Source organism: Anopheles moucheti, chromosome 3 (genome assembly GCF_943734755.1).
Source record: "Anopheles moucheti chromosome 3, idAnoMoucSN_F20_07, whole genome shotgun sequence".
NCBI lineage: Eukaryota > Metazoa > Arthropoda > Insecta > Diptera > Culicidae > Anopheles > Anopheles moucheti.
In genome coordinates, this window is record NC_069141.1 from 30,218,583 (window position 1) to 30,228,644 (window position 10,062).

The window sequence follows — 10,062 nt, forward strand, 5'->3', positions numbered from 1 at the left end:
GATGGCGGACAAGATGGCGGACAAGATGGCGGACAAGATGGCGGACAAGATGGCGGACAAGATGGCGGACAAGATGGCGGACAAGATGGCGGCCAAGATGGCGGACAAGATGGCGGACAAGATGGCGGACAAGATGGCGGACAAGATGGCGGACACAAGATGGCGGACAAGATGGCGGACAAGATGGCGGACAAGATGGTGGACAAGATGGCGGACAAGATGGCGGACAAGATGGCGGACAAGATGGTGGACAAGATGGCGAACAAGATGGCGGCCAAGATGGCGGACAAGATGGCGGACACAAGATGGCGGCCAAGATGGCGAACAACATGGCGGACAAGATGGCGGACAAGATGGCGGACAAGATGGCGGACAAGATGGCGGACAAGATGGCGGACAAGATGGCGGACAAGATGGCGGACAAGATGGCGGACAAGATGGCGGACAAGATGGTGGACAAAATGGCGGACTAGATGGCGGACAACATGGTGGACAAGATGGCGGACAAGATGGCGGACCAAGATGGCGGACAAGATGGTGGACAAGATGGTGGACAAGATGGCGGACAAGATGGCGGACAAGATGGCGGACAAGATGGCGGACAAGATGGTGGACAAGATGGCGGACAAGATGGCGGACAAGATGGCGAACAAGATGGCGGACAAGATGGCGGACAAGATGGCGGACAAGATGGCGGACAAGATGGCGAACAAGATGGCGAACAAGATGGCGGACAAGATGGCGGACAAGATGGCGGCCAAGATGGCGGACAAGATGGCGGACAAGATGGCGAACAAGATGGCGGACAAGATGGCGGACAGGATGGCGGACAAGATGGCGGAAAGAATGGCGGACAAGATGGCGGCCAAGATGGCGGACAAGATGGCGGCCAAGATGGCGGACAAGATGGCGGCCAAGATGGCGGCCAAGATGGCGGCCAAGATGGCGGCCAAGATGGCGGACAAGATGGCGGACAAGACGGCGGACAAGATGGCGGACAAGATGGCGGACAAGATGGTGGACAAGATGGTGGACAAGATGGCGGACAAGATGGTGGACAAGATGGCGGACAAGATGGCGGACAAAATGGCGGCCAAGATGGCGGACAAGATGGCGGCCAAGATGGCGGACAAGATGGCGGACACAAGATTGCGGACAAGATGGCGGACAAGATGGCGGCCAAGATGGCGGACAAGATGGCGGACAAGATGGCGGACAAGATGGCGGACACAAGATGGCGGCCAAGATGGCGGACAAGATGGCGGACAAGATGGCGGACAAGATGGCGGACAAGATGGTGGACAAGATGGCGGACAAGATGGCGGACCAAGATGGCGGACAAGATGGTGGACAAGATGGCGGACAAGATGGCGGACAAGATGGCGGACAAGATGGTGGACAAGATGGCGGACAAGATGGCGGACAAGATGGCGGACAAGATGGCGGACAAGATGGCGGACAAGATGGCGGACAAGATGGCGGACAAGATGGTGGACAAGATGGCGGCCAAAATGGCGGACAAGATGGCGGACACAAGATGGCGGCCAAGATGGCGGCCAAGATGGCACACAAGATGGCGGACAAGAAGGCGGACAAGATGGCGGACAAGATGGCGGACAAGATGGCGGCCAATATGGCGGACAAGATGGCGGACAAGATGGCGGACAAGATGGCGGACAAGATGGTGGACAAGATGGCGGACAAGATTGCGGACAAGATGGCGGACAAGATGGCGGACAAGATGGCGGACACAAGATGGCGGACAAGATGGCGAACAAGATGGCGGACAAGATGGCGGACAAGATGGCGGCCAAGATGGCGGACAAGATGGCGGACAAGAAGGCGGACAAGATGGCGGACAAGATGGCGGCCAAGATGGCGGACAAGATGGCGGCCAAGATGGCGGACAAGATGGCGGACAAGATGGCGGACAAGATAGCGGACAAGATGGCGGACAAGATGGCGGACAAGATGGCGGCCAAGATGGCGGCCAAGATGGCGGACACAAGATGGCGGACAAGATGGCGGACAAGATGGCGGACAAGATGGCGGACAAGATGGCGGACAAGATGGCGGACACAAGATGGCGGCCAAGATGGCGGACAAGATGGCGGACAAGATGGCGGACAAGATGATGGACAAGATGGTGGACAAGATGGCGGACAAGATGGCGGACAAGATGGCGGACAAGATGGTGGACAAGATGGCGGACAAGATGGCGGCCAAGATGGCGGACAAGATGGCAGACACAAGATGGCGGCCAAGATGGCGGACAAGATGGCGGACAAGATGGCGGACAAGATGGCGGACAAGATGGCGGACAAGATGGCGGACAAGATGGCGGACAAGATGGCGGACAAGATGGCGGACAAGATGGCGGACAAGATGGCGGCCAAGATGGCGGACAAGATGGTGGACAAGATGGCGGACAAGATGGTGGACAAGATGGCGGATAAGATGGCGGACACAAGACGGCGGCCAAGATGGCGGCCAAGATGGCGGACAAGATGGCGGACAAGATGGCGGACAAGATGGCGGACAAGATGGCGGACAAGATGGCGGCCAAGATGGCGGACAAGATGGTGGACAAGATGGCGGACAAGATGGCGGACAAGATGGCGGACAAGATGGCGGACAAGATGGCGGACAAGATTGCGGACAAGATGGCGGACACAAGATGGCGGACAAGATGGCGGACAAGATGGCGGACAAGATGGCGGACAAGATGGCGGACAAGATGGCGGACAAGATGGCGGACAAGATGGCGGCCAAGATGGCGGACAAGATGGTGGAAAAGATGGCGGACAAGATGGTGGACAAGATGGCGGACAAGATGGCGGACACAAGATGGCGGCCAAGATGGCGGACAAGATGGCGGCCAAGATGGCGGACAAGATGGCGGACAAGATGGCGGACAAGATGGCGGACAAGATGGTGGACAAGATGGCGGACAAGATGGCGGACAAGATGGCGGACAAGATGGCGGACAAGATGGTGGACAAGATGGTGGACAAGATGGTGGACAAGATGGCGGACAAGATGGCGGACAAGATGGCGGACAAGATTGCGGACAAGATGGCGGACACAAGATGGCGGACAAGATGGCGGACAAGATGGCGGACAAGATGGTGGACAAGATGGTGGACAAGATGGCGGACAAGATGGCGGACAAGATGGCGGACAAGATGGCGGACAAGATGGCGGACACAAGATGGCGGACAAGATGGCGGCCAAGATGGCGGACAAGATGGCGGACAAGATGGCGGACAAGATGGCGGACAAGATGGCGGACAAAATGGCGGACAAGATGGCGGACAAGATGGCGGACAAGATGGCGGACAAGATGGCGGCCAAGATGGCGGACAAGATTGCGGACAAGATGGCGGACACAAAATGGCGGACAAGATGGCGGCCAAGATGGCGGACAAGATGGCGGACAAGATGGCGGACAAGATGGCGGACAAGATGGCGGACAAGATGGCGGACAAGATGGCAGCCAAGATGGCGGACAAAATGGCGGACAAGATGGCGGAGAAGATGGCGGACAAAATGGCGGACAAGATGGCGGAGAAGATGGCGGACAAGATTGCGGACAAAATGGCGGCCAAGATGGCGGACAAGATGGCGGACAAAATGGCGGACAAGATGGCGGACAAGATGGCGGACAAGATGGCGGACAAGATGGCGGCCAAGATGGCGGACAAGATTGCGGACAAGATGGCGGACACAAAATGGCGGACAAGATGGCGGCCAAGATGGCGGACAAGATGGCGGACAAGATGGCGGACAAGATGGCGGACAAGATGGCGGACAAGATGGCGGACAAGATGGCGGACAAGATGGCGGACAAGATGGCGGACAAGATGGCGGACAAGATGGCGGACAAAATGGCGGACAAGATGGCGGAGAAGATGGCGGACAAGATTGCGGACAAGATGGCGGCCAAGATGGCGGACAAGATTGCGGACAAGATGGCGGACACAAAATGGCGGACAAGATGGCGGCCAAGATGGCGGACAAGATGGCGGACAAGATGGCGGACAAGATGGCGGACAAGATGGCGGACAAGATGGCGGACAAGATGGCAGCCAAGATGGCGGACAAGATGGTGGACAAGATGGCGGACAAGATGGTGGACAAGATGGCGGACAAGATGGCGGACACAAGATGGCGGCCAAGATGGCGGCCAAGATGGCGGACAAGATGGCGGACAAGATGGCGGCCAAGATGGCGGACAAGATGGTGGAAAAGATGGCGGACAAGATGGTGGACAAGATGGCGGACAAGATGGCGGACACAAGATGGCGGCCAAGATGGCGGACAAGATGGCGGCCAAGATGGCGGACAAGATGGCGGACAAGATGGCGGACAAGATGGCGGACAAGATGGTGGACAAGATGGCGGACAAGATGGCGGACAAGATGGCGGACAAGATGGCGGACAAGATGGTGGACAAGATGGTGGACAAGATGGTGGACAAGATGGCGGACAAGATGGCGGACAAGATGGCGGACAAGATTGCGGACAAGATGGCGGACACAAGATGGCGGACAAGATGGCGGACAAGATGGCGGACAAGATGGTGGACAAGATGGTGGACAAGATGGCGGACAAGATGGCGGACAAGATGGCGGACAAGATGGCGGACAAGATGGCGGACACAAGATGGCGGACAAGATGGCGGCCAAGATGGCGGACAAGATGGCGGACAAGATGGCGGACAAGATGGCGGACAAGATGGCGGACAAAATGGCGGACAAGATGGCGGACAAGATGGCGGACAAGATGGCGGACAAGATGGCGGCCAAGATGGCGGACAAGATTGCGGACAAGATGGCGGACACAAAATGGCGGACAAGATGGCGGCCAAGATGGCGGACAAGATGGCGGACAAGATGGCGGACAAGATGGCGGACAAGATGGCGGACAAGATGGCGGACAAGATGGCAGCCAAGATGGCGGACAAAATGGCGGACAAGATGGCGGAGAAGATGGCGGACAAAATGGCGGACAAGATGGCGGAGAAGATGGCGGACAAGATTGCGGACAAGATGGCGGCCAAGATGGCGGACAAGATGGCGGACAAAATGGCGGACAAGATGGCGGACAAGATGGCGGACAAGATGGCGGACAAGATGGCGGCCAAGATGGCGGACAAGATTGCGGACAAGATGGCGGACACAAAATGGCGGACAAGATGGCGGCCAAGATGGCGGACAAGATGGCGGACAAGATGGCGGACAAGATGGCGGACAAGATGGCGGACAAGATGGCGGACAAGATGGCGGACAAGATGGCGGACAAGATGGCGGACAAGATGGCGGACAAGATGGCGGACAAAATGGCGGACAAGATGGCGGAGAAGATGGCGGACAAGATTGCGGACAAGATGGCGGCCAAGATGGCGGACAAGATTGCGGACAAGATGGCGGACACAAAATGGCGGACAAGATGGCGGCCAAGATGGCGGACAAGATGGCGGACAAGATGGCGGACAAGATGGCGGACAAGATGGCGGACAAGATGGCGGACAAGATGGCAGCCAAGATGGCGGACAAGATGGTGGACAAGATGGCGGACAAGATGGTGGACAAGATGGCGGACAAGATGGCGGACACAAGATGGCGGCCAAGATGGCGGCCAAGATGGCGGACAAGATGGCGGACAAGATGGCGGACAAGATGGCGGACAAGATGGCGGACAAGATGGCGGACAAGATGGTGGACAAGATGGCGGACAAGATGGCGGCCAATATGGCGGACAAGATGGCGGCCAAGATGGCGGCCAAGATGGCGGACAAGATGGCGGACAAGACGGCGGACAAGATGGCGGACAAGATGGCGGACAAGATGGCGGACAAGATGGCGGACAAGATGGCGGACAAGATGGCGGACACAAGATGGCGGACAAGATGGCGGACAAGATGGCGGACAAGATGGTGGACAAGATGGCGGCCAAGATGGCGGACAAGATGGCGGACAAGATGGTGGACAAGATGGCGAACAAGATGGCGGCCAAGATGGCGGCCAAGATGGCGGACACAAGATGACGGCCAAGATGGCGAACAAGATGGCGGACAAGATGGCGGACAAGATGGCGGACAAGATGGCGGACAAGATGGCGGACAAGATGGCGGACAAGATGGCGGACAAGATGGCGGACAAGATGGCGGACAAGATGGTGGACAAAATGGCGGACAAGATGGCGGACAACATGGTGGACAAGATGGCGGACAAGATGGCGGACCAAGATGGCGGACAAGATGATGGACAAGATGGCGGACAAGATGGCGGACAAGATGGCGGACAAGATGGCGGACAAGATGGTGGACAAGATGGCGGACAAGATGGCGGACAAGATGGCGAACAAGATGGCGGACAAGATGGCGGACAAGATGGCGGACAAGATGGCGGACAAGATGGCGAACAAGATGGCGAACAAGATGGCGGACAAGATGGCGGACAAGATGGCGGCCAAGATGGCGGACAAGATGGCGGACAAGATGGCGGACAAGATGGCGGACAAGATGGCGGACAGGATGGCGGACAAGATGGCGGACAAGATGGCGGACAAGATGGCGGCCAAGATGGCGGACAAGATGGCGGCCAAGATGGCGGACAAGATGGCGGCCAAGATGGCGGCCAAGATGGCGGCCAAGATGGCGGCCAAGATGGCGGACAAGATGGCGGACAAGACGGCGGACAAGATGGCGGACAAGATGGCGGACAAGATGGTGGACAAGATGGTGGACAAGATGGCGGACAAGATGGTGGACAAGATGGCGGACAAGATGGCGGACAAAATGGCGGCCAAGATGGCGGACAAGATGGCGGCCAAGATGGCGGACAAGATGGCGGACACAAGATTGCGGACAAGATGGCGGACAAGATGGCGGCCAAGATGGCGGACAAGATGGCGGACAAGATGGCGGACAAGATGGCGGACACAAGATGGCGGCCAAGATGGCGGACAAGATGGCGGACAAGATGGTGGACAAGATGGCGGACAAGATGGTGGACAAGATGGCGGACAAGATGGCGGACCAAGATGGCGGACAAGATGGTGGACAAGATGGCGGACAAGATGGCGGACAAGATGGCGGACAAGATGGTGGACAAGATGGCGGACAAGATGGCGGACAAGATGGCGGACAAGATGGCGGACAAGATGGCGGACAAGATGGCGGACAAGATGGTGGACAAGATGGCGGCCAAAATGGCGGACAAGATGGCGGACACAAGATGGCGGCCAAGATGGCGGCCAAGATGGCACACAAGATGGCGGACAAGAAGGCGGACAAGATGGCGGACAAGATGGCGGACAAGATGGCGGACAAGGTTGCGGACAAGATGGCGGACAAGATGGCGGACAAGATGGCGGACAAGATGGCGGACAAGATGGCGGACAAGATTGCGGACAAGATGGCGGACAAGATGGCGGACAAGATGGCGGACACAAGATGGCGGACAAGATGGCGAACAAGATGGCGGACAAGATGGCGGACAAGATGGCGGACAAGATGGCGGACAAGATGGCGGACAAGAAGGCGGACAAGATGGCGGACAAGAAGGCGGACAAGATGGCGGACAAGATGGCGGCCAAGATGGCGGACAAGATGGCGGACAAGATGGCGGCCAAGATGGCGGACAAGATGGCGGACACAAGATGGCGGACAAGATGGCGGACAAGATGGCGGACAAGATGGCGGACAAGATGGCGGACAAGATGGCGGACACAAGATGGTGGCCAAGATGGCGGACAAGATGGCGGACAAGATGGCGGACAAGATGATGGACAAGATGGTGGACAAGATGGCGGACAAGATGGCGGACAAGATGGCGGACAAGATGGTGGACAAGATGGCGGACAAGATGGCGGCCAAGATGGCGGACAAGATGGCAGACACAAGATGGCGGCCAAGATGGCGGACAAGATGGCGGACAAGATGGCGGACAAGATGGCGGACAAGATGGCGGACAAGATGGTGGACAAGATGGCGGACAAGATGGCGGACAAGATGGCGGACAAGATGGCGGCCAAGATGGCGGACAAGATGGTGGACAAGATGGCGGACAAGATGGTGGACAAGATGGCGGACAAGATGGCGGCCAAGATGGCGGACAAGATGGCGGACAAGATGGCGGACAAGATGGCGGACAAGATGGCGGCCAAGATGGCGGACAAGATGGTGGACAAGATGGCGGACAAGATGGCGGACAAGATGGCGGACAAGATGGCGGACAAGATGGCGGCCAAGATGGCGGACAAGATGGCGGACACAAGATGGCGGACAAGATGGCGGACAAGATGGCGGACAAGATGGCGGACAAGATGGCGGACACAAGATGGCGGCCAAGATGGCGGACAAGATGGCGGACAAGATGGCGGACAAGATGATGGACAAGATGGTGGACAAGATGGCGGACAAGATGGCGGACAAGATGGCGGACAAGATGGTGGACAAGATGGCGGACAAGATGGCGGCCAAGATGGCGGACAAGATGGCAGACACAAGATGGCGGCCACGATGGCGGACAAGATGGCGGACAAGATGGCGGATAAGATGGCGGACAAGATGGCGGACAAGATGGTGGACAAGATGGCGGACAAGATGGCGGACAAGATGGCGGACAAGATGGCGGCCAAGATGGCGGACAAGATGGTGGACAAGATGGCGGACAAGATGGTGGACAAGATGGCGGACAAGATGGCGGACACAAGATGGCGGCCAAGATGGCGGCCAAGATGGCGGACAAGATGGCGGACAAGATGGCGGACAAGATGGCGGACAAGATGGCGGCCAAGATGGCGGACAAGATGGTGGACAAGATGGCGGACAAGATGGCGGACAAGATGGCGGACAAGATGGCGGACAAGATGGCGGACAAGATGGCGGACAAGATGGCGGACACAAGATGGCGGACAAGATGGCGGACAAGATGGCGGACAAGATGGCGGACAAGATGGCGGACAAGATGGCGGACAAGATTGCGGACAAGATGGCGGCCAAGATGGCGGACAAGATGGTGGAAAAGATGGCGGACAAGATGGTGGACAAGATGGCGGACAAGATGGCGGACACAAGATGGCGGCCAAGATGGCGGACAAGATGGCGGCCAAGATGGCGGACAAGATGGCGGACAAGATGGCGGACAAGATGGCGGACAAGATGGTGGACAAGATGGCGGACAAGATGGCGGACAAGATGGCGGACAAGATGGCGGACAAGATGGTGGACAAGATGGTGGACAAGATGGTGGACAAGATGGCGGACAAGATGGCGGACAAGATGGCGGACAAGATTGCGGACAAGATGGCGGACACAAGATGGCGGACAAGATGGCGGACAAGATGGCGGACAAGATGGTGGACAAGATGGTGGACAAGATGGTGGACAAGATGGCGGACAAGATGGCGGACAAGATGGCGGACAAGATGGCGGACACAAGATGGCGGACAAGATGGCGGACAAGATGGCGGACAAGATGGCGGACAAGATGGCGGACAAGATGGCGGACAAGATGGCGGACAAGATGGCGGACAAGATGGCGGACAAGATGGCGGACAAGAATGCGGACAAGATGGTGGACAAGATGGCGGACAAGATGGTGGACAAGATGGCGGACAAGATGGCGGACAAGATGGCGGACAAGATGGCGGACAAGATGGTGGACAAGATGGTGGACAAGAAGGTGGACAAGATGGCGGACCAAGATGGCGGACAAGATGGTGGACAAGATGGCGGACAAGATGGCGGACAAGATGGCGGACAAGATGGTGGACGAGATGGCGGACAAGATGGCGGACAAGATGGCGGACAAGATGGCGGACAAGATGGCGGACAAGATGGCGGACAAGATTGTGGACAAGATGGCGGCCAAAATGGCGGACAAGATGGCGGACACAAGATGGCGGCCAAGATGGCGGCCAAGATGGCACACAAGATGGCGGACAAGAAGGCGGACAAGATGGCGGACAAGATGGCGGACAAGATGGCGGACAAGGTTGCGGACAAGATGGCGGACAAGATGGCGGACAAGATGGCGGACAAGATGGTGGACA